The sequence below is a fragment of the Globicephala melas genome, chromosome 17, assembly GCF_963455315.2.
Source record: "Globicephala melas chromosome 17, mGloMel1.2, whole genome shotgun sequence".
Classification (NCBI taxonomy): domain Eukaryota; kingdom Metazoa; phylum Chordata; class Mammalia; order Artiodactyla; family Delphinidae; genus Globicephala; species Globicephala melas.
The window spans coordinates 79,257,942-79,279,492 of record NC_083330.1 but is presented as its reverse complement, the minus strand read 5'-3'; the positions used below and the strand labels follow the sequence as shown (position 1 = coordinate 79,279,492).

Below are 21,551 nucleotides of genomic sequence, written 5' to 3'. Positions count from 1 at the left end.
GTTTGGATGCGCTGCTGAGAGCGGGTGCCGTGAAGCCTCTGAGGAGTGAATTCAGGGAAGCAGTGGTTACCGCTCGGGTCCCAGGGCAGAGCCCGCTGCGTGGACTGGCAAGATACCACTTGGGGTCATCAGCTTCTAGACGGCACATGCAGCCACAGCGGTGGGTGAGGTCACCCAGCAATCAGTAAGTCATGAAAGACAATAGGCTTTAGGCCTCCTGGGCCTTGAAGAGCAGGACAAGCCTGCAGAGAACACAGGACGGAAATGCCACAGGGACACGAGGAGGAGCCCGGGGGGCTGGGCTGGCACAGCCACGGGCTGAGGAAATAGAATGGCGCCGAGAGGCCAGATGACAGGAGGACAGAGTGTGCATCGGCCTTAGGGACTTAGGGAGGGCTGTTTGGCAGAGCCATTGGGCTAATGCCGGGTTCCTGAGTGTGAGAAGTGAGCGGGAAGGTCACGAGGAGATGGGGGCACGACAGCTCCCAGGAGGAGGGGTGCAGCTGCGGGCTCCCCAGCCCCTTCCAGCTCTGGAAGCCCGGGGACGGGCCAGATGCTATCCCCACTGCCTGGTTGCAGCTCACTGTGCCTCTGCTGCCACCAGCCTCTCCTCAGAAGACCCGGCTCCCCCCGGTGCTGAGCTGCAGCCTCCTGCCGCTTTCCTTGTACTCACCCTCTTCAGGCTTCATTTGCTCTCTTTAATTTTCTCATCTTTGTTTTGGTTTTTTTGCGGTTATATCACATAGACAGTGTCCTTTGGTATCCAAATCTATTAGGTTTGAGCTTGGGATTGAGAGTAGCAAAACTCTGGCGAGCAAGGGATTCATCCAAAAATTGACCCGCGTTAATTTGGATCATGCGTTTGGGGGCAGGAGTTTGGGGCGTGCACGCATGGGGCCACCCCTCAATGTCTTCTGTCCTGCTCTTCCGTCTGAGTTCCTGGCCAGTGGCACTGTGGAATGGTTCTCAGGTCCTGCTACAGGGAGGTCGGGGCTGCAGGAGTGACGGGGACCTCCACGCCTCTGCTCTGGCTTTGCATTCCCCACGGGCTCGTCAGGAATCCACTGCAGTCAAACCTTCGGTGTTTTCCCACTTGCTTATGCTGAGTCAGACCCCCCGTCTGGTCTTGGGTCACGGGCTTTTGCGCCGTTTGTCCCCATTCAGATTTGCCGCATTAGATTCAGCTCGGCGTGCCAACTTGGCAAGGCCCTCAGGGGTCTTTGCTCCTGTCGTGGCTTGGGATTCTTTGTAGGTTTAGTAAACTTGGCTTTAAAGCCACCTTCTCAAGGCACTAAGTTGCTGAAGAACAGGCGCCTTCACCCTGGAGCCCTCTGTCCACACCCCGTTTTACCTCCTGTCCCCTCCCGAGGAGGGGCCAGTCTGCACGTGGCTAACGCAGTTCTAGCAACACCGGCCGTGTGATCATTTCCGTCCTGTTTAACCTCAGGGTCTGTGGGCTCACAGTCACATCCTGGTGCTGGCAAGGAGCTCCTGGGGGCATTTGCCCAGTCTGCGCTCCCACGGAGTCGGCCGACACCCTCCAGGCACTGCTGTAACAGTCCCAACACCCGCCGCCCCAGGCAGATGTACAGTCCCCTCCTCCTACAGGTGAGGCACCGAGACACAGCCATGCCAAGTGCCGGGGCTTTCCAGGGCCCCACGATGGGCCCATGCTTCCTGCATCTTCCCAGCTGTCGAGGTTGGGGCTTGGGGCGGGCTGCCTAGTCTCTGGCCTGCTCTCCCTGCATCCAGCCTCAGCCTTTCTGCTGCATCCTCTCTGCACAGCTGCCAAAGGGTCTTTCTGGATCAAGGCTCCACTCAGAGGGAGGACTCGGGGTGGTGTCCCGGAGAGGACAAGGACCGCAGCACACTCTGCATCCCAGAGCCCAGTACAGGCCCTGGAACACAGTGGGTGCTCAAGAAATGTATCAGTGCATCTTTATTCAACCCTCTCTCCTCTCTTCTGAAAGAATTCCCACCATGAAGCTGGAGAGGATGCGTTGGCTAGTGGTAGAAACAGGCCAGGTGCTAGTTGGCCTTCTGAGTGTCTGAGGAGGACGTGCCTCTGGGTTTCTGAGGGGCCGGCTGTGCCCTCCCTGGGTCTGGAGGGCCGTGCGAAGGCAGCCGGCCCTGTGGGGAGCAGGGGCACCTGCTCATCTACCTGGGGCCCTGCCAGCCAGAGTCAGGAAGAGCAGCCTCAGAGGAAAGACTGTCCAGGTCTCGGCTAGAGGCGGAATGTTCTAGGAGTGAGACCTTGGTCACCAACCCCGGGGCTCGTCCATCACCCCTCGTGAAGGGCTCAGGGACTAGAGGCCAGGGCAGGGGCCAGGAGGGCTCTGCCAGGCTCTGGAGCCTTGGCCACATCTCCCTGTTGGTAGCAGGGCCCTCTCGGCTTTTTGAGAAGTGTTATCTGGAGGGCAGCAAGGAGGAGGAGGGCTGGTCAGCCCGAGAGAGGGGCGAGGGCTAGGAGCCAGGGCTGCTGGGCGTGTGTGGTTGGGGTCCAGGCCCCCAGGCTCCACAGGCCCCACGTCAGACCCGTGTGCCCCCTACCCTGACCCTCAGTTGATTCCTGCTCCCACTTCACACCCCAGCTTGGGAGACCCCCTCAGGGCTCCCCTTCAGCAGCATCAGAGGGGTCAGGCGGCTCGTCTCCAGCTTTGCTGTGTGGGCCGGGGCAGCCCGCATCCTCTGTTCCTTTGTCTGTCAAGTGGGGTAATAACGCTCCCTCCTCCTACTGTTGTTGTGAGGCTTAGATGAGGTAATGTGTGTAAAATAGCGAGGCAACGTCTGGCACAGAGGGAGAGCCAAATGCGTTTTCTCATCAGCCCAGAGATCTTGAAAGCCTGCCAGGTGCCGTTGCGGGGGACAGCAGGGAACAAACAAGGAGCCTCTGCCCTCTCTGGCTCCATTTCTATGGCAGGAGCTGCCCAGGGCAGGGCAGGCTGGAAGCTGTTGGCGGGAACCCCAGGCTCCCCAGCCCCGTTCCTTGACTGGAGGGCATTCTCAAAGTCTGGGTGGGGGGCACAGAGGGCGTGGAGGCGGGGGGGGGCCTGAGATCTGACGGGCCCGAGCCAAGGACCGCCCTGCCAGCGAGGGCTAGGGTTAGGCCAGAGGACACGTGGCCCTCTGATGCTTCAGTCTCCCCCTCTTCCACGTGGGCTTGCAGTGTGCTCTCGTGGCTTCTGTAAGGACCGTACGTTTGGTCGTTTGCTCCACGGCAGCCATCGACGCCATCTCTCACTGGTGCAGGGAACACAGCAAAGGCCTGCTGCCTCAGAGCTGATGCCCGGCGGGACCATGGGCAGTCTCCAGAGAGAAGGATGATGAGGGTGGTGGTGATGCAGGCCGTGGGGAGGCGTAATGCGGGGAAAGGGTGAGCAAGCGGAGGCCATGGCCTTCAGTACAGACTGGTCGGAGGGCCTCCCCAACAAGGTGACACTTGGGAGGGGACTCGAGGTGGGGGCAGGACAAGAAATTAGGATGTTGAGGGGCAGGCCTTCTAGATAGAGGGCCAGCCAGTGCAAAGGCCCTGGGCACACGAGCAGGCCTGCCGCACTTTTGAAGACCATCCAGGAGGCCTGTGAGATGGAGGGGAATGAGCCACGGAGAGAGAGGTGGCAACCGAGTCAGAGAGGCAGAGGGCGGCGTGTGGGGCTCACACAGGGGTTTGGATTTTACACCCGGTGGGACGTTAAGGCTCGGAGGCTTTGGAGTGAAGGGAGGAGCTTTAACCACCAGTTCACGTGATTGCATGACCTGTGACCCCAGGGCTGCAGGACACTCGTCTCTGTTGGGTCCTCGAGTCCACTCCCAGCGCTCCACGGGCTCTGGGTGAACCCTGCAGGGCAAGTGCATGGGCCCTGCCTGGCCCTGCCACTGCCCTTGCCCCTCGGCTCCAGGTAGAGTCCAGACGTCCCTGCCTGCCCCCTCCCCTCTGCACCTGCAGCTCCTCAAAGCGCACGCCAGCTTCATGCCTGACGATGCCCGCCCCTCCACTGCACGCTTCCCTGGTCCTCACATCTCCCGTGAGCCGGGCACTCTGCCACCCTGCCTCCACACCAGCCTGCACGCCCCCAGCCCATGCCCGCCCCTGGCTCCGGCTCCAGGTGCCTCTGTGTCAGACCCTTGCCGGCCCTGCGGCTGAGGGCAGACCTGCCTTCCCAGCTCTCAGCTCAGCCCTATCGAACAGAACCTTCACGAGGGATTTTCATTAGGAATCTCTGTGAACACAGAGGGAAGCAGCCGGGGACAGAGGGGCCTGGTTTTAGGCCTGAATCTGGAGAGCGGTGGGAGAGGGGCTGTGAGGTCACGGCAGGCTGGACTGTCTCATCTGGGGAGTGAGTTTGTCTTGAAGGTCAGATGACCCTGAGGCTGAGAGCTGAGGTCAGGTAGGGGCCTGCACGTGGTGCTCAACACCTGGTTGTGGTGACAGACTTCCGACACTTGGGGTCCCAGCTGCCCACGCTCAGGGCTGGCAGAGGGAGAGCTGCTAGAAGGGGAGCAGCTCAAGGCCAACATGCACATGCTGGGTTGGCCTGATAAGGTCACCAAGCTGCATGTCAGATATTGGGATTGGCACAGGGCATTGGCCACCCCCATCAGCAGCCACTCAGACCTTCCTGCCCTTGGCCCTGAGGCTGCCCCGGTCCCCATGCCTGCAAGTGAGCCCTGGGCGGGGCTCCGGTTGGATCAGGGGGGCAGAGTTGCCCGCACTTCTTCCTGTGACTTTTTTTTTTTTTTGCCGTACGCGGGCCTCTCACTGCTGTGGCCTCTCCCGTTGCAGAGCACAGGCTCCGGACGCGCAGGCTCAGCGACCGTGGCTCACGGGCCCAGCTGCTCCGTGGCATGTGGGATCTTTCCGGACCAGGGCACGAACCCACGTCCCCTGCATCGGCAGGCGGACTCTCAACCACTGCGCCACCAGGGAAGCCCCCCTGTGACGTATTTGGCCAGCCTTTTCTGCCTGGTCCTAGGAAAGTGTCTCTTCTCTCCTCCCTTCTTCAGCAGATCAGAAATAAAGACTTTCCCAAACCCAGTGTCCTTAGAATCTGCTGTTTGTGCCCTGGGTTTGTGACCCGAGGACTCGCTAGAGCTAAGCTCATTTGCTTGGTGGTGATGATGGACACCTGCTTGGGCTGACCAACGCTTAGACTCCCCGTGACAGTCCTCTCCTCCTAGCGTCTTGCACCACAGTGTTTAGGCTGATGTCCCGCAGCTGGGATACTCTGACCCCAGAACCCCTCTTTGGCCAGTCTGGGTCCTTGAGCCCCAGCTTGAGGAATTTCATGCTACAGTTTATGATGTAGATGAGTACCTTCTCTGGTGCACTCTCTTAATTTGTCGTGTTACTGAAAAATCTGGTTATAGGAGGGAATCCTAAAAAAATACGGTTTGCTAAAATGCTTGTTTTGAAAATGTGAATTTGTTTCAACATGGTTGATATATTTAGGAGCAATCTGAACATAAGGCAAATTCCGTTTGTTTACGTGCAATTTTGTTTATGAGAAATGGGTGAAAACAGAAAGCAAAAACTGCACCCAGATGAATGGACCACAGCAACATAGGAACATGCAAAACACACACACCTCAGACATCTGCCAGTGCCTCAGTTCACTGCCTCCTCTCTGTGCTGAGCCACACCTCGCCACATCCGGGTCACAACTTCCCATCCGATTTCAGACAACTCACTTCATAGTAACCCACAAGCCACGACCCTGCCCCCGCCCACTTCTATAAACTGGCTTCAGGTCTTCTTCAAGGCAAATGCCATATTTATTGTAGTATTTTTGGTATTTCTTAACCATGTAACATATATAAAACTGTGCTATCGTTTTTATTAGGTTGTTGAGACTTCTTAAATATCTCATTGATGACGTTTTGAGTACTGTGCCTCTAGCCTCATTTTCCTCAAAAGTCTTGTGGCTTTTCTTGTGCTGGTTGGACACACCTGAGCTGCCGCTGGACTCTGGTAGTTACTGAACCTCCGAGAGCCACAGGCTCCTCATCTGTGAAGCCTCCCGAATGTTCATTTGTCCATTCGGCACCCGAGGACTCGGGCACGTCTGTCTGTGTGCAGATGCATGCCAAGCTCTGGGCACACGGTGTGGACGAGACCACTGCTCCAGCAGAGACGCATGGAACGAGGGCCACAAAGGCATCAGAGCAGGTGGTGGGATGGGGGATGGCGGGCAGGGTGGACTACAGGGCCTCTGAGGGGACATCGTGTCTGAGAGCTGGGATGAGGGGCGGAGCAAAGGTCCTGAGGCAGGAACCGGCAGGCCACATAGAAGCAGAGCCAGAAGGCTGTGGGGCAGGACAGCGTGAACCAGGGGAGGCGCCGGTGGCATGCCTGGGGCCTGTCCACGGGATGTAGGCAGAGCAGGTTGGGGCAGGACAGCGTGAACCAGGGGAGGGGCTGGTGGCACGCGTGGGGCCTGTACATGGGATGTAGGCAGAGCAGGTGGTTGGGGAGCCATGTGACAGGGGGTGTGTAAGCTCATACCCAGTGCTCTCTAGGCGTCAGCCGCCGTTTGACCCTGTGCTGAGAGCAGGGTGAGGCGGAGAGCCAGGACTGGGGAGAGTGGAGCAGGGTGCTGAGTGTGCAGGCTGGTAGCAGGGCTGCTTGGTCATGCCAAGGTCCATGAAATGTCCCTGGGAGGACACCAGGCCACCTTGCCCTGTGAGTGCCCTCCCAGCCTCGGACTGCCTCAGGATGGGCTGGGAAAGGCCCGTCAGAGGGGGCTGAGCCAGGGCGCGAAGTGGTGGGACAAGGGGCATGGAGCAGGCCCTGTGCACCCGGGGGAGGGAGGGCAGATGGGCGCGGGAGGGAAACAGGGTGGGCTGGGAGGGGAGAAGGCTTGAGGGCTTGCCGGTTTGCACCTGGCCGGACAGGAGGAGCAGGGTGAGAGGTGTGTGGCCGGGATGCAGTGGTGGGATGGGCAGTGCCCCAAACGGTGAGGTCCCTAAGTGGGAGGCTGGTCTGGTCCATTCCCAGAGCACCTGGGCTGCAGGGAGCCTCAGTGGGCCTTGGTTTGGGAGCCTGCAGGTCAGGAGGTGAGCTCGCTGTGGGGGAAGGAGGGTGAAATCCTGCGGGGAAGTGAGCATGCAGAGCTGGAGCCGGAGCCTGCGGCACTCAGCGGCTGAGAATCAGGGGAGGGCTGGGGAGGGCTGGGTGACTGCTGAGGGCAGCACGGAAGTGGGGAGAATGAAGGAAAAGAAGGCCAGCAGACACTCGGTGAGTGGGACCTTCCAAGAAGCACGTGGAAGGGCCTGCGCCGGCAGAAGTGGCAACAGATGACGGACAGACACTTGGAGACGATGTTAGAAATGGCAAATTCAGAGGGAAGTGAGAGCAGGGCACAGTCAGCGGGGAAGTGTCTCGCCCACCGACACAGTGCGGGGGATGGAGTGCACTTCTGGGTGGCCTGGACGCTCCCTGAGGCCCCTTGAGGGAATCACCCACGGGAGGCTAATCCTTTTCCTTCGTGTGTCACCTGTACCTTGAGGGAGCCCTCCCATTCCCACACTCCCTCCACTCTGGACTCGGGCAGTGCTGTGTGCTCTTTGACACACAAGGCAATTCAACAGGGACTAGATTTACTGAGCAGCAGTTGTGTGCCATACACCGTGCTGGGTATCCAGGTGGCCATGGTGGCATCACAAGCATTACAGAGAATTACAGTAAGTGGAGCACACAGATCGACAGACAGCGACCACACAGTGGGCGAGGGCTTTGCTGGGGAAGCCGAGGCAAAGGGCATCTAGCCCTGGCTGGGGGTCAGGGGTGCGCCCCAGGGGAGTGACTTCTGAAGATCTAAACCCTGGAAGGAGCCAGCCAGGTTAGAGGAATATCGGGTGGGGAAAGGGAGGGGAAGGTACAAAGACCCGGAGTCAAGGGAGTTTGGGGCAGCTGAAGTGTACAGAGCAGGGACAAGAGACGGGGAGGCCGGGCAATCGTCAAGGCCCTGAGGCCCCGTCAGACAGCCTGGACTTTATCCTGGGTGCTGGGTGCTGGGTGGAGGGGCGGGCAGTGCTTTTCACCCAAGGGGGCTGTCCATTTGCAAGTGCGTGTGGGCTTTCTCGTGTCACACGGACGGTGGGGTGTCAGTACCCAAAATGCTAAGCCCTCCTGCGCTGTGCTGGGCAGTCCAGCACCACATGTTTTCTGCCCAAACGCAGGAGTGTCTCTGTTAGAAACACTGCGTCTTCGATGGGCAGCCAACAAAGAGTATTTTAGTTTCCAAACGTTCGTTTTTAATCTTGTTGTTAATTTAAAATTTTGTTACCTTGTGGTCAGAGAGCAAAATTGTTACAATATTGTTCCATGTAGCTGCCATTTCTTTCATTTCGACTGTTGGACACTCTGCCCTTCTGTGCATGTACCACAGTTTATACATCCATAATCTTGTCTGTGGACGTCTGAGTTGCTTACAGGTTTTCGCTAATACGAACAAAGACACTGTGAACATTCTTTTACGTGTCCCCAGGCATACAAGTGCAAAAATTTATGTTGGGCATACCTAGGAGTAGAATTCTGGGTTGTAGAAATGTAAGTTTCCAACTTCACAAGATAATGTCAAATTGATTTGCTAATTGGCTTGCTCACCAGCAAAGCTCAAGTGATCCTGTTGCTGTGTATCTTCTCCAACGCTTGGTATTGTCAGAATTCTTGATTTTTTTTTCCCATTGGATGGATGGTACTGGTATCTCATTGTAGTCTTGGTTTCATTCAGCCAGTGCCAGCCACTGCTTTACGACTAGACTTGCATCCTCTTGATAATCTATAAATTTATTTATTTTATTTTTGGCTGCGTTGGGTCTTCGTCGCTGTGCGTGGGCTTTCTCTAGTTGCAGCGAGCGGGGGCTACTCTTCGTTGCGGTGCGCCGGCTTCTCATCACGGTGGCTTCTCTTGTTGCGGAGCACGGCTTCTAGGCACGCGGGCTTCAGTAGTTGTGGCTCGCGGGTTCTAGAGCGCAGGCTCAGTAGTTGTGGCGCACAGGCCCAGTTGTTCCGCGGCATGTGGGATCTTCCCGGACCAGGGCTCGAATCCGTGTCCCCTGCATTGGCAGGTGGACTCCCAACCACTGCACCACTGGGGAATCGCCCCTTGATAATTTCTGAGGTTAACAGGTCATCCGTCATATGTTTCATGGCCATTTCTCTTACTCTTCTGTGAGATACACACTGCAGTGTCCATCGGGGGATCTTCTTAGTCCACTAAATCCCCAGCCCCATCTGTAAGATGACCAAGGGCCACCCTTGGCAACCATCTGCTCAGATGTGCAGGAAATACAGTTGGCCAGCAGGGGAGCTACATCTTCTTTTTCTGAAGGAATCATGGAGCGATTTATACAGCCATCAAGGCTACATCTTTGGACCCACAGGTGACAGCTCACACGCAAGGGGATGAGATTCATGCTGGGCAGGGCTTCCAAACCTTACGCCTCACAGGAGCCATATATCTTGCGACAGTTGCATAGGTGTAGCTTCCAGCGTCTCCACAAGAGACGTGCTCTGCTTCAAGAGTCACTGTCCTCCAGGAAGCCAGAGTTATGGCTTCTCTCAGGCGTTCATAGTTCATTTCTAGTTCCTGCCTGTCCACATCGTGCATCTTCTAATAGGGGCGATTGTTACCGTAAGCAGTGTTGCCTAGTTAAATTGTTGACATTCTACCTTTATCTGGTTACCAGGGGAACATAGCTAGACAATTAACCAAAGGGCAAATTCTCAAGCAGAAGAGGAAGCGGTTTTGTTATACTTTTGCCTACATTCATTTAAAAAAATCAACTCTATCAAGGTGTAATTCTCGTGCAATAAAATGTACCCATTTTAAGCATACAATCTGATGAGTTTTGACAAACCTGTATACCATGTGAGCACCACTGCAACAGGGTATAGAATTTTTCTATTACTCCAAAGTTTCCCCGTGCCTTTTCCTAGCAATTCTCACCTCCCATCCCTGGTCCTAATAGATTAGTCTTCTCTGGAGTAGTAATCATACAGTATATGTTCTTTTGTGTTTGCATGGTGTTTTTGAGATCCGCCCTTGTGGTTGTGTGTGTTACTAGTTTGTTCCTTTTTTATGGCTAAGTAGTATTCTGTTACGTGACTATCACGATTAGTTTATTCCTTCACCCGTCGATGGGCATTTCAGTCATTCCTATTTTTGGTAATTATGAATAAAGCTGCTATGAACACGTGTATAAATCTTTGGTTAAAAATCTAGGAGTAGAACTGCTAGATCATATGGTAAATATGTATTATAAACTACCAAATTGTTTTCCAAAGTGGTTATACCGTTTTACTTTTCCACCAGCAGTAAATGAGAGTTCCAGTTGCTCTACATCCTTGCCAGTATGTTAATGTAAATCTTTAAATTTCAGCTATTCTAGTGAATGTAGAGTGGCATCTCATTGTGGTTTTAATTTGCATGTCCTTGATGGCTAATGATTTTGAAAATAATTCATGTGCTTACTGGCCATTTCTATATCTTCTTTTATGAGGTTCCTGAAATCTTTTGCCCATTTAAAAAAATTAGGTTGCGTGTCTTCTAATTATGAAGTTGTAAAAGCACTTGTATGTCTGGATACAAATTCTTTGCCAAATATATGTATTGAAAATATTTTCTCCAAGTTGTGCCTTGTCTTTTCATTTCCTTTTTATTTATTTATTTACTTATTTATTTGGTTGCATTGGGTCTTAGTTGCAGCAAGCAGGCTCCTTATTTGGGGTTCGAGGGCTCCTTAGTTGTGGCAGACGGACTCCTTAGTTGCAGCATGCATGTGGGATCTAGTTCCCGGACCAGCGATCGAACCTGGGCCCCCTGCATTGGGAGTGTGGGGTCTTAACCACTGCGCCACCAGGGCATTTCCTTTTGAAGAGCAAAAGGTTTTAAGTTTATCCAAAAAAATGTGTTAAATGGTCTGTGCTTTTTGTGTCCTATCTAAGAAATCTGCCTACTCTAGGGCCATGAAGATATTCACCTACATTTTCATGTCGAAGTTTTTGTAATTTTAGTTTTTACATTTAGGTCTATGATCCATTTTAAGTTAATTTTTGTGTATGACGTGAGGTAAGGGTTGAGGTTGTTCTTCTTTAATATTGATATCTAATTTTTCCATTATCATTTTTAAAAGAAATATGTGTAGGTCTATTTCTCTATTCTCTAGGTCTGTAGGTCTCTAGGTCTGTAGGTCTGTATTCTCTATTCTGTTCCACTGATCTATATGTCCCTCCTTAGGACAGTATCACACTGTCTTGATTATTATAGCCTTAGAGTGAATTTTGAAATCAGGTCTTCCAACTTTTTTCTTCTTTTTTAAAATTCTTTTGGCTTTTCTAATTCTTTTGCATTTCCATATAAATTTTTTAAAGTATTTTTCATTTACCTTTGCATTAGCACTTAAAATACACACTTCTATTTCAAAATGCCATTTAAAAATTATTCTAATATAACAGCAGCAAACTATAATTCTGCAATTACAAAAGAGCTAAACGGGGATCTATAGTTAAGTTATTCTCATGTTTACAACTATGATTCTGAAACAGATACTACTTCAAAGCAGCTGTTACCAGCTCTTTAGGTTTGGTTTAAAAACACACACATAGTTGCTGGGAGGTTTATAATGCTGTATTCCGTGCACTGTTCTGAAAGGTTTCTTCAAGAGCCAGCCAGACCTTAAAAACAGTACTCAGTCCACAAGGCAGTCAGAAAGAGTTAAATTAAATGGGGTAGATAGGACTCCTACATTACATCAAAAGCATATGACAGTCTGCAGCGACTGGGAGCATGTTGTCCTCTTTACAACTAATTTTATCAGAAGAGTTTAAGAAGGTGGACATTGTACCACTATCAAGTGCATTTAAAAGTGACATGTTTTTGTGCTAATCTGACTCCCCTGAATGACCTATAGCTAGTGAACTAGTCACTAGGCAAATCAAGCCTGCAAGAAAGGAAGCCAGTATTCAAATTACCATGTTATTGTCTGACCCGCAGAATTTATTTTCAACATAAACATATAACCTCAATATGAGATGTCTAACTAAAGCAAGCGCCACCGAGACCAAGACAGCATCTCCTCTTCCAAGGTTTAGGTTTTGCCCAGAATTCTCAATACATGGAATAGCCCATACCAAGAGCCGTCGCTCCCACAGCAAAGCCTTGGGCTGCCACGCGCATGTGGATCAGGTGAACAGACATTTTAGTATTGCCCCTGCTCTTCAATTTATATAATCCATATGCAGCGATTGCTGCAAAACCTGCCATTGCAATGGGGACAAATGGTGCCTCTCTAGCTTTTCGGATGAGTTTAAATCCCTGATCTTCATCATATGAAGAAAGAGAAACATCTGTGTCACTTGGCATAGTGATTGAAGAATAGACACCTGCACGACACCGCAGGCTCCAACCGGCTTCTCTCCATATAACTTTAAGGTGTTTGTCAATGTCTACGATAAAGCCTGCTAGGATTTTTTTTTTTTTTTTTTTTTTTTTCCGGCACGCGGGCCTCTCACTGTTGTGGCCTCTCCCGTTGCGGAGCACAGGCTCCAGACGCGCAGGCTCAGCGGCCATGGCTCACGGGCCCAGCCGCTCCGCGGCATGTGGGATCTTCCCAGACCGGGGCACGAACCCGTGTCCCCTGCATCGGCAGGCGGACTCTCTGCCACTGCGCCACCAGGGAAGCCCACCTGCTAGGATTTTGACTGGGATTGTGTTGAACTTCTAGATCAATTTGTGAAGACTTGCCATCAGTATTGAGTCTGAGGCGCGAATTTGGTGCATTCCTCTATTTATTTAGGTCTCCTAAAATTTCTCTCAGAAGTGTTTTGCAGTTTTCAGTAGACAGGCATTGCACATATTTGTTTAGTTTATCACTGTGAAGAAAAGAGTTAACGCAGCAGGCCTGAGACTGCTGTCCTTAGAAAGGTCTGCTTGGAACACAGGCAGGAGTGGCAGCTGCCCCCTCTCCCCGGGGTATGCAACCCTTAGACATTGCCTCAGAGCCCCCTCCCAGCCAGCGGGGAGATGGACCCCTCCCTTGCTCAGTGCCTCCTGGGCGGGGCCCCTCACCCCAGGGGGTCTATATATACATTTTGTAAGCCCACCCCTCCCGTGCTGCATGCATGCTATACTCTAGAGCCAAAGTATAGCCTTCCCCCTGTAGCCTCTGCCCTGCCTCCTCCTGCTGGGGTTGGGCGGGGGTGACTGCAGTGTCATCCTCGGTGGATTTTGTGGAGGTGGGAAGCGGGGCATTGAGACTCGAAAGCAATAGTCAATCCTCAGATACCACAGTAGATTTGGAACTGCATTTATGTTTTATTTTATATGCATGTATTTTAGGGCTGTAGATTTACTTTCCTAATTTGTTTTCCATCGCTTATTCCTGAGCACACAATGATAATAATCGATTTATACATCACCTTTTTGACTTTTCAAAGCCCTTTTACAACTATCGGCATTTTCCTCACCCCGGCATTTGCCAGTAGCGTTATCTTTTCTGAGAGACCAGAGGTTGAGAGAGTTCGAGTGTGAGCTAGGACTAGAGAAACTTGGACCTCCCACGCAAGGCTGGGAGGCAGAAGTTTGGCTGAATGAGTGTTAGTTCCACACGGGGCGGGTGGGCGGGCGGGACACTTAAAACCTGCAGTTACTGAATCCCTTCCCCAGGCGGGTCCAGCCGCAGCTACAGGGATGCAAGCCCTGCTCTGTCCTTAGGCCTTATGGATAAGGGAGCGTGGACTATCGAAATCCTCACCTCCCTTTTTTTCTTTTCTTTTTGTTTGGATGTTTTCACAGGTCTCACTTATACCAAAGGGAAAGAATCTTCATTAAAGTCCATATTTCTTCAAAAAAAAAAAAAAGAAAAAAGAAAAGTCTGCTTGGCCTTGGTTGTCATCTGGAAATTTGATTTCGGGAGAGTTCCCATAACCCTCAGAACTGATAAACTGCTAAGAATGGCTCACTGTGCCTAAGCTGTTGGTTCAAACAACATGGCTCATGCTCAGCTTCTGAGTTCCTTCTGGGAGTCTGGAATTTTGGTACCTGCTAGGCAGAGGGTGCCTGTATGATCAGCCCCCTATGAGAACCTTGGGTGCTGAGTCTCTAATAATCTTCCTTGACAGACAGCATTGCACGTGTGTGGTCCCAACTCATTGCTCAAGGAATTAAGTTCGTCCTGTGTGACTCCACAGGGAGAAGACTGTTGAAAGCTTGTGCCGGGTTTCCTTCACATTTGGCCCCCTGAGTCTATTTTCTGTGCTGATTTTGCTTTATATCCTTTCTCTGTAATAAATCGTAGCTGTAAGCAGGAGTATATGCTGAATCCCCTGAATTGTCAAACCTGGGAGTGGTCTTAGGGAGCCTCTGCCATAATCCCTAAGCGTTTTTAAAAAATAATTGATTAATTAATTTTAATTTTGGGCTGTGTTGGGTCTTCATTGCTGCACACGGGCTTTCTCTAGTTGCGGCGAGCGGGGGCTACTCTTCATTGCAGTGCGCAGGCTTCTCATTGTGATGGCTTCTCTTGTTTTGGCTTCTAGGCGCGCAGACTTCAGTAGTTGTGGCACATGAGCTGAGTAGTAGTTGTGACTTGCGGCCTTTAGAGCACAGGCTCAGTAGTTGTGGCGCACGGGCTTAGCTGCTCCGTAGCATGTGGGATCTTCCTGGGCCAGGGCTCGAACCCGTGCATTGGCGGGCGGATTCTTAACCACTGCGCCACCAGGGAAGACCTATTTATCCATTATAAATGTAATAGTTTGCATCTACCAACCCCAAACTCCCAGTCTATCCCTCTCCCCCACCCCCACTTGGCAACCACAAGTCTATTCTCTATGTCTGTGAGTCTGTTTCTGTTTTGTAGATAAGTTCATTTGTGTCATATTTTAGATTCCTCATATAAGTGATATCATATGGTATTTGTCGTTCTCTGTCTGACTTCACTTGGAATTATAATCTCTAGGTCCACCGATGTTGCTACAAATGACATTATTGCATTCTTTTTTATGGCTGAGTGATATTCCACTGTATAAGTGTATCACATCTTCTTTATCCATTCATCTGTCAGTGGACACAGGTTGCTTCCATGTCTTGGCTATTGTGAATAGTGCTGCTATGAATGTTGGGGTGCATGTATCTTTTCTTTTCTTTTTTTTTTTTTGCAGTATGCGGGCCTCTCACTGTTGTGGCCTCTCCCGTTGCGGAGCACAGGCTTCGGACGCACAGGCTCAGCGGCCATGGCTCACGGGCCTAGCTGCTCTGCGGCATGTGGGATCTTCCCGGACCGGGGCACGAACCTGCGTCCCCTGCATCGGCAGGCGGACTCTCAACCACTGTGCCACCAGGGAAGCCCCTATCTTTTCGAATTAGAGTTTTCTCTGGATATATGCCCAAGAGTGGGATTGCAGGATCGTATGATAACTCTGTTTTTAGTTTTTTAAGGAACTTCTGTACTGTTTTCTATAGTCACTGCACCAATTTACAGTCCCATCAACAGTGTAGGAAGGTTCCCTATTCTCCACACCATTTCCAGCATTTATTATTTGTAGACTTTTTAATGATGCCCATTCTGACTGGTGTGAGATGATACCTCACTGTAGTTTTGATTTGCATTTCTCTAATAATTAGCAATGTTGAGCATCTTTTCCTGTGCCTGCTGGCCATCTGTATGTCTTCTTCTTTTTTTTTTTTTTTGCGGTACGCAGGCCTCTCACTGTTGCGGCCTCTCCCTTTGCGTAGCACAGGCTCCGGATGCGCAGGCTCAGCAGCCATGGCTCACGGGCCCAGCCACTCCGCGGCATGTGGGATCATCCCGGACCGGGGCACGAACCCGTGTCCCCTGCATCGGCAGGCGGACCCTCAACCACTGCGCCACCAGGGAAGCCCTTCTCTCTTTTTTTTTTAGAAATTTATTTTTTATTTATTTATTTATTTTTGGCTGCGTTGGGTCTTCGTTGCTGTGCGTAGGCTGTCTCTAGTTGCGGCCAGCAGGAGCTACTCTTCTCTGGGGTGTGCGGGCTTCTCACTGTGGTGGCTTCTCTTGTTGCGGAGCATGGGCTTTAGGCGCACGGGCTTCAGTAGTTGTGGCACGCCAGCTCAGTAGTTGTGGCTCAAGGGCTCTAGAGCACAGGCTTAGTAGTTGCGGTGCACAGGCTTAGCTGCTCCTCGGCATGTGGGATCTTCCCGGACCAGGTCTCAAACCCGTGTCCCCTGCACTGGCAGGTGGATTCTTAATCACTGCATCACCAGGGAAGTCCCCTATATGTTCTCTTTGGATAAATGTCTATTTATATCTTCTGCCCATTTTTTGACTGGATTGTTTGAGTTGTTTCTATATTTTGGAAGTAAAGCCCTTGTCGGTCGCATCATTTGCAAATGTTTTCTCCCATGCCGTAGGTTGTCTTTTTGTTTTGTTTATGGTTTCCTATGCTGTGCAGAAGCTTATAAGTTTGACTAGGTCCCATTTGTTTATTTTTGCTTTTATTTATTTGGCCTTGGGAGACCTAAGAAAACATTACTATGAGTTATGTCAGAGAACGTTTTGCCTATGTTCTCTTCTAGGAGTTTTATGGCGTCATGTCTTATATTTAAGTCTTTAAGCCATTTTGAGTTTATTTTTGTGTATGGTGTGAGGGACTGTTCTAACTTCATTGATTTATATACAGCTGTCCAGCATTCCAAGCACCACTTGCTGAAGAGACTGTCTTTTTCCCATTGTATATTCTTGCCTCCTTTCTCTAAGATTAATTGACTGTAGGTGTGTGTGTTTCTTTCTGGGCTATCTATTCTGTTCCATTGATCCATACATCTGTTTTTGTCCCAGTACCACTCTGTTTTGATCACTGTTGCTTTGTAGTATGGTCTGAAGTCTGGGAGGCTTATGCCTCCTGCTTTGTTCTTTTTCCTCAGGATTGCTTTGGCAATTCTGGGTCTTTTATGATTCCATATAAATTTTAGGATTGTTTTTTCTAGTTCTGTGAAAAACGTCATGGGTAATTTGATAGGGATCACATTAAATCTGTCGATTGCTTTGAGTAGTATGGCCATTTTAACAATATTAATTCTTCCAGTCCAAGAACATGGGATATCTTCCCATTTCTTTGAATCATCTTCAGTTTCCTTTATCAGTGATTTATAGTTCTCAGCATATAAGTCTGTCGCCTCCTTGGTCAGGTTTATTCCTAAGTTTTTTTTTTAATGGGGTTTTTAAAGGGATTGCTTTTTTACTTTCTCTTTCTGATATTTCATTGTTAGTATAAGGAATACAATAGATTTCTGTATGTTAATCTTGTATCCTGCTACCTTGCTGAATTCGTTTATCAGTTTTAGTAGTTTTCGCATGGAGTCTTTAGGGTTTTCTATATATAGTGTCATGTCATCTGCATATAATGACAATTTTTCCTCTTCCCTTCCAATTTGGATACGTTTTATTTCTTTTTCTTGTCTGATTGCTGTTGCTAGGACTTCTAATACTACGTTGAATAGAAGTGGTGAGAGTGGGCATCCTTGTCTTGTTCCAGATTTTTGCAGGGAGGCCTTCAGCTTTTCACCATTGAGTATTATGTTGGCTATGGGTTTGTCATAAATAGCTTTTATTATGTTGAGATATGTTCCCTGTACAGTAAGTCCCCTACATACAAACCTTCAAGTTGTGAACTTTCAAAGATGCAAACGTGCATTCACATGTCCAATCACGTAAGTTAGTTCACACGTTTGGCATATTTTGTCACGCGTATGCATCCTCTACAAATGGTTGTGCTTTTGTGCACTTTATTGTACAGGACTGTATAGAGCATAGTAGTACAGTAGCTTTATTTCAAGCCCAGGCTGTCTGGAAGCAACCGTAAAAACGGCGGTGTGTAGCTGGTACTGCTAAGAAGCGCCAAGCGATAACGATGGAAACAAAAGTGAAAATAATTGAGAGGGTGGAGTGACAAGAGGAAGAAGAAGTAACTGAAGAACCGAAGAGATTCACGATGCAGGAAATGGCAAGGGCATTTTCTTTATTTGAGGAGACACTGTTAGTTTTTGAGGCACAGGCCCCGAATGTAGAATGGTACACGAAGGTTGTAGCAGCCGTTCAGAATGCAATCCAGTGCTACCGTGTCATCTACGATGAGAAAAAAAGAGCTACTACCCAGAAATCACTGGATCGTTTTTTCAAGAGGGTAGATAGAATTGAATCCAGCAAGGAACCAGAGCCTGTGCCATCAACGTCAGGTGTGAGTGAGATTGCAGCTTGCCTTCCATTTCCTGTTGCTGACGATCCTTTGGCTCTACCATCTCCCACCTCCTCTCCCTCCTCCAGTCAGTAACTCTTCTTGCCTGTTCACTTGATGCCAGCCCCTGTATGCCAGCTGTTGTACTGTACTACTGTACTTTTCAAGGTACTGTACTGTAAGATTTAAAATGTTTTCTTTCTTTCTCCTTTCTTTATTATTATTATTATTTTGCGGTACGTGGGCCTCTCACTGTTGTGGCCTCTCCCGTTGCGGAGCACAGGCTCCAGACGCGCAGGCTCAGCGGCCATGGCTCATGGACCCAGCCACTCTGCGGCATGTGGGATCTTCCTGGAACGGGGCACGAACCCATATCCCCTGCATCGGCAGGTGGACTCTCAACCACTGTGCCACCAGGGAAGCCCATTTTTGTTTGTTTTTTTATGTATTATTTGTGTGAAAAGTATTATAAACCTATTACAGTACAGTACTATATAGCTGATTGTGTTAGTTGGGTACCTAGGCTAACTTTGTTGGACTTACAAACAAATTGGATTTAAGAAGGCGCTCTCGGAATGGAACTCGTTCGTATGTAGGGGACTTACTGTATACCCACTTTGGTAAGAGTTTCTATCATTAATCGATGTTGAATTTTATCAGAAGCTTTTTCTGCATCTATTGAGATGATCATGTGGTTTTTGCCTTTTCTTTTGTTGATGTGGTGTATCACATTGACTGATTTGCGTATGTTGAACCGTCCTTGTGACCCTGGGATGAATCTATCTTGATCGTGGTGTATGATCCTCTTTATGTGTTGTTGGATTCGGTTTGCTAATATTTTGTTGAGAATTTTTGCATCTATATTCATCAAAGATATTGGCCTATAATTTTCTCCTTTGGTAATGTCTTTGGTTTTAGTATCAGAGTGATGGTGGCTTCATAGAATGACTTTGGGAATGTTCCTTCCTCTTCAATCTTAGGGAGTTTTTTTGTTTTTTGTTTTTTTTAAATTACAGATTCTATTTCACTTCTAGTGATTGGTCTGTTCAAATGATCTATTTCTTCTTGATTCAGTTTTCATGGGATGTATCCTTCTAGAAACTTGTTCATTTCTTCTAGTTTGTCCAATTTGTTGGCATATAATTGTTCATAGTATTCTCTTATGGTTTTTTGTATTTCTGCAGTATTGCTTGTTATTTCTCCTCCTTCATTTCTTATTGTGTTTGTTTGGGTCCTCTCTCTTTTCTTCTTGGTGAGCCTGGCCAGAGGTTTGTAAATTTTGTTTACCCTTTCAAAGAACCAGTTCTTGATTTTATTGATTTTTTTCTATTGTTTCTCAAATCTCTATTTTATTTGTTTCCTCTCTGATCGTTATTATTTCCTTCCTTCTGCTGACTTTAGGTTTTATTTGTTTTTGTTTTTCTAATTCTTTTAGGTGGTAGGTTAGGTTGTTTATTTGAGATTTTTCCTGTTTTTTGAGGAAGGCCTATATCGCAATGAACTTCCCTCTAAGGACTGCTTTTGCTGCATCCCATAGATTTTGTATGGTTGTATTTTCATTGTCATTTGTCTCAAGGTATTTTTAAATTTCTTCTTTGATTTCATCATTGACCCATTGGTTTTCTTATTTCTTATTAATTTTCTTATTAAATAAGAAATACTTATTGGTATTTCTTATTTCTCTTTCTATGGTTGATTTCTAGTTTCATGCTGTTGTGGTCAGAAAAGATGCTTGAAATAATTTCTATCCTCTTAAATTTGTTAAGGCTCGCTTTGTGTCCTAGTATGAGGAAGTATGACCATATCTTAATTAATTATATCTGCAATGACCTCATTTCCAAGTAAGGTCACAAAATGAGGTACTGGAGATTGGGACTTCAACATTTGAATTTTGAGGGGACACAATTCAATTCATGACAGTGGACTCTTAAAAAAATTGGAAAATTTTAGAGGTAAGCATAACCTTCTTTTTGTGTCAGTTTTGGTAGATTGTGGGTTGATGTCCTATTGTTTGGGGAAATTTTCAGGTGTTATCTCTTCAGACATTACTTCTCCATTCTTTCTCTCTTCTCCTCTGGGACTCTACATATGTCTATTTTTTACTCTTTCCCCACCTATTATACTCTTTCCTCTATCCATTCTTTTTTTCCCTTTGTAAGTTTGGATATTTTCTATTGACCTTTCAGTTCACTAATCCTTTCTTCTGACTTGTCTAATTGACCCTTAAACCCATCTATTGAATTTTTAGTTTCAGTTAATTGTATTTTTCCATTCAAGATGCTCAGTTTGATTCTTTTTATAGAATTCAATTCTCTGGGAAATCTCCATATTATCTTCCATGTATCTCCATTTCCCCCTGCATTTTGCTTAACATATCAATCATATTTATTTTAAAGTCCTTTTTTGCTATCTCCCATCTTTGAGTCACTTTTAGGTCTGTTTCTGTCATCTCATTTTTCCTCTTGGTTTTCAGTCATATAGTTCTGTCTTTTGAAATGCCTAGCAATTTCTAACTGGCAGCTTGTGTGTTGAAAGACCGTAGAGGTTCCGGGTGATGTTATCTTCTTACAGGAAGATAGAGTCCGCAGATAAAGTGGGGCCAATTACATTCAACCCTTGGGGAAGAGATGAGGCAAGTCCGGATTGTGGCTTTGGTAAGGCTCTGTTCTTAAGGCTCCCTGATAGTTGAGAGCCTGCGGTTTCGCCAGGGCTCCTTCCCCTGGTAGGTCCTAAATGCTAATTCTTGTTTCCTCAGCACAACCTCTCTAAATCCCATAGCTGTAAGTCTTCCCTCACAGCCGCAGGGTCTCCCTTCACATTTATTTTTGCATTCCGGCTCATTTGTTTAAAAGTTTAGAAGTATTTTATCTGGCAGTTTTATGTGTTAAGAGTAGGAGTCAGGATCTCGGGTCAGTCAGTCCGCCATCCTGACAGGAAGTCCTCTGAAGGCATTTAAGCAGGGACATGCCATCACCTCTTTGTCTGTGGTGCCGAGGATGGTTTGGGTCTGCTCAGAGGTGGTCATGGCCTTGACTCGAGAGAAGGGCATAGGTGAGAGAGGCACTTGGAAGATACCACCCAAAATGCCCCAGGGTCGTCATAGCAGTTGCGGTGGAGAGGAGGATTCTGAACCTGGTGCTAGAGCCCTCCCACATCCGGGAAGCTGCTGGATACCAGCGAAAAGCAGACCAGAGTTGGATGAAGGAGAGGAGAGGGCACAGGTTTCAAAGGAGGAAGTTGCTGCACAAGAGCCCGAAGGTTTGCGGGGGTGGACATGTGGGTGACCTTGTGAACTGGGTCCCGGGGGATGAGGGCCCACGGGGAGAAGAGGCCTTCT

General features: G+C 48.9%; 1 long non-coding RNA gene and 1 pseudogene across 2 annotated transcripts in view; one reads left to right on the top strand and one right to left on the bottom strand.

Annotated features, from left to right (window-relative positions):
* LOC115863380 (uncharacterized) overlaps nt 1-21,551 on the top strand; it is a 29,947-nt gene that overhangs the window by 5,886 nt on the left and 2,510 nt on the right. Inside the window, exon 3 of one of the 2 annotated variants that reach the window (XR_011376877.1) lies at nt 4,784-4,948. The exons of the other annotated variant lie outside the window; for it this stretch is intronic. This is a non-coding gene — a long non-coding RNA (uncharacterized lncRNA). Of the gene's footprint in view, nt 1-4,783; nt 4,949-21,551 lie in introns of those variants that run through there. 2 annotated transcript variants of the gene reach the window in all.
* Nucleotides 11,998-12,365, bottom strand: LOC115863372 (HIG1 domain family member 1A, mitochondrial pseudogene; annotated as a pseudogene).